Genomic DNA, 3875 nt, shown 5'->3' on the forward strand with positions numbered 1-3875 from the left:
TTCTTGTTTTAAGTGTTGTCATCTGGTGTTAATACAAATAATCAAGGGCTGATATTCTGCTTCTGTTCTTCGTTATCATTCCATGTCAACTGCTGCCCAGTCGCTTGTGGTGCTTGTGATATACTCAATCCGATTGAAATTAGGTGCATTTTGTTTCATTGGAACAAGTGCTCGGCAATTTTTTTATTGAGACAATTTTCAAGAGCATAAAATTGATGTCATTAGATTTGTGTTGAAAAATAATAATGAATATTTTTTATGACATAATGAATGACGTCAATCGAGTAATTGTCTATAAAGTCATGAAATATGCCAAATAAAGCACGATTTGCTTAGCATAATGCGGCATCTCTACTACGACAAATCTTTGGGTTATAAGCAACAACAAGAACGTGCTTGATTCGAGTCAATTGATCTTATTTCGTGCTACTCCGTCTCAACCGTCAATGCCAATCAGAAAGTCCGAATTGCATAAAACAAAATTGTGACTGTTAGCTACGCAGGGTCTGTTTCAGCGTGTTTAGATGGGTGGCCGAAGGGAGCCCGGCCTAGCACCCAGGCCATGGCCAGCCAAAGCCAGGCAAAAGAGGGCCACCCTCTCATGTTTGGTTGGCTGGCCCAAGAGAGGTAGGCCATGCCGTGGCTCTGTTTGGACGCCACCTGGGAGCCCGGCCGGCAACCCAACTGCCACCAACCGCCCAAACGGGGCTGTGTTTGGTACATAAGAACTCATGGCTGTCATGGAACTCCTGTGGACATCATTCAGTGCCATCATCTCAAGCAACAACTTGGTGTTGCAGCTGAGTGATGACTCACAAGAGTTTGATGGCAGGCATGAAAGAAACACATAGCAAAGAATAACAACAGCCACCTCATATGTAATTTTGCATCACAGGCCAATTCCATCCCCTCATGATCCACCAAGACAAAGACAATAATCAGAGAAAAGAAAATTGACAGCAAAGGAAACATGATTGCAATATAGTAGAAATGTAGCCAACAGAGGCTACAAAAATAAGTCTTACAATACCAAGTTCCAGCCCAACAGACTAGGGCTTAAATGTTGTCTATCCAACAACCAAATCCAACTAGTTAGCCACCCTCTCAGCAAAATAAAACTCCAAGACAACATCAAGTTAGCCAATCTACCTGCACAAAGTCTACAGTGTAGTGTGTCAACTGTAGTCAAAAGAAGAGAGAGTGGAGGAGGGAGGTGGAGGAACTATACATCTCTACAGTCAACCCCCTCTCATCCCGAGCAACCCAACAATGGCCAAGAACTACACAAAGTAGTTCTTGGCTAGGAAGGTCCTAAGCCAAATTACCTTATGGCTGTCACTCATGCCAACAAAGCCCCTGCCCTAGGCTTTGTTGTCCAGCAGGTAAGTGTAGGCTACTATGAGGGCCTCCTCACTAAACCCAGGGCTCTCCATCACAACAAGGTAGAGGCTAGCATCAACATGGGTTGGGCCTGTCTCTCTAAGTGCATTGGCCACATTGTTAACTGCATCAGCATGGTCATGAGAAGGAGCTTCTCATCCTCAGTGAAAGTGCCCCTCTTCCACTTGGTGCCCACACTAGTGTCTGTCATCTTCTCAGTGGCCTTACTACTGCTTGGGACATCAGTGGCATTAGTAGTATACTTGAAGCTACCCCCCTCAACCTTGGCAGCAACACTGTCAGCTTGGTTCTGCCCTAGAGCCTCACCAGAACCTAAGGCATGCTTCCCTGTGGCCATAGCATGGCCAAAGATGGCCTCCATCTCAACATAAAACCTAATATGACAGTTAAGGTACTTAGCATCCTTAGGATGGTCCTCACAAGAGTCAACATATAGGTCACTACCAAAAAACCCGACCCCAATAGTTTTAGCATTAAGGTTAACAGCTAGGGCACTACCTTGATGTGGTTCTGGTAGTGCTCAACATCTAGCATGATTGCATGCAGGTCATTGTCCCAAAGAGCCCCACTCGAGTCTTTCAGCTTGCTCACTTTACCCCACCTTTGCCTCTACTTCCTCAGGTGATTGTACACCAGCTGAGTGGGGCTGACCACCTCACCAGTGAGCTCTTTGAGGTACTTGGCAACCAAGTTGACATCCTTGTCCTTAAACACCTTGTCAGGCCTACTACCATCACTCACAAGCTATGCCATCCTCCTCAGCACAAACCCAGATGAGTTGTTGTTCCACCTCATGGGTCCTGGAGCTGCTGGTGGTGCTGGCTGGGCTTCAGCAGCAGCAGCTGTGGCCTTCTGAGCAGCAAGGAGGGCATTTGTCTGCTGCTGGACCTGAGCCTCATCAAACACAACCTAGATAAAGCCGTCCAGGCCACCAGCCCCCTCAACAGAACCATAAGACATCCTAACAGTTGATATAAACAGAAATACAACAATTATAGTACAACATGATGAATCAGAGCAGCAATAAGAACCAATAACCAAATAAAATTACAACTGGTTGAATAAACATTGTTTGGTCTCAGCTTTGTCCACAAATTATTACATCATCACCACAAATCAAAGTGTTTCATACCAGGGCTACCAAATAAGACATTAACAAGAATTAACATGCATAAGAGGACAACAAATCAGGTCCTATGGGTTCCCCTTCTAGCCCACAAAGCATTGCAGATAGCATCCCTCTTCTCAACCATGGCTTGGGTCTCTTGGGACAGAAGGTCATCAGCAGCAGTGTGGTTGTGCTGAATTGGTGGCACCCAATTTTCATCAGGGACAAAACTATCCTGCCCAAAGTCTAGGATCCAGTTGTGGAGGATGCAACATGCCAAGACAAGCTTGACTTGAGTTTTGTATGGATGAAAAGGCTTGTTGTCTAACATTCTCCACCTGTTCTTGAGTGCCCCAAATCCCCTCTCAACTGTGACCCTAAGGGAGGAGTGCCTCAGGTTGAACAACTCCCTAGCATTTGTGGGCTGATTTTTGGGGCCATACTCAGATAAATGGTACCTGACCCCCTGTAGGGAGGCAGGAAGCCAGTTCTGTAGCCATATCCTGCATCTACTAGGTATAATTTACCTACAACAAACCAAACAAACACCTAAGCTCACTACTATGGAATGGGTCAGGGTACAAGTGATGAGGGCATGTAGGCAGGTTACCTTCAGGCACAACAAAGCCATCATTTATCTCAATGGCATCTGCAAGCACTAGGGCATCATTAGCCGACCCTTCCCACCCAGCTAGAACATATGTAAACTTGAGATCAAAGTCCACAACTGCCATGGCATTTTGGGTTGGGTCCTTCCTCCTTCCTCTAAATGGTTGTTGCATGCGTCTAGGCACTCTTGCCAACACATGGGTACCATCTATGGCACCAACACAGTCCTAAAAAAGGGTGAACTACAATGACTACCAGCAGTATTATTTGTGAAAATTGATCACAACATGCAGAAGCATATGGGTTTACCTTCAAGTATGGGTTCCACCTGTGGCTCTGTTGACGGTAGTTATACCATGTTTTTATCCCATCAAAACCATCAACAAGACATTCTTTCTGGAAGGAAACCACCAAACACATAGTGACTTAGGTACAAATAACTTGGTTCCACATGTACTTGTCATTATTTGGTTGCATGCACTCAGAACAGGTACTTTTCAGTGTCCGGAAGCTCCATACGAAGGTTGGGCAACCAACCAAGTTTGGCCAAATGACAAACCAACTTCACAATCATCAATATCATAGCTTCTGGAGACAATGTGCAAAAGATGGGCACAATGTTGGGGTCAGCCGACCCCACCTTGGTGGGCCCAGCACCACCATTGTGCTTAGAATTGCATCTAGAAGCCACCTACAGAAGATGGACCTTTGGTTCCACCAAAGGGGGGTCGACCGACCCCCTTGTGGGACCATCTCA

General features: G+C 45.8%; 1 pseudogene; it reads right to left on the reverse strand.

Annotated features, from left to right (window-relative positions):
- Window positions 1-1280: 1280 nt before the first annotated feature.
- Window positions 1281-3243, reverse strand: LOC119300601 (annotated as a pseudogene).
- Between the last annotated feature and the right edge of the window lie 632 nt (window positions 3244-3875).

The sequence above is a fragment of the Triticum dicoccoides genome, chromosome 5A (genome assembly GCF_002162155.2).
Source record: "Triticum dicoccoides isolate Atlit2015 ecotype Zavitan chromosome 5A, WEW_v2.0, whole genome shotgun sequence".
NCBI classification, from domain to species: Eukaryota; Viridiplantae; Streptophyta; class Magnoliopsida; order Poales; family Poaceae; genus Triticum; species Triticum dicoccoides.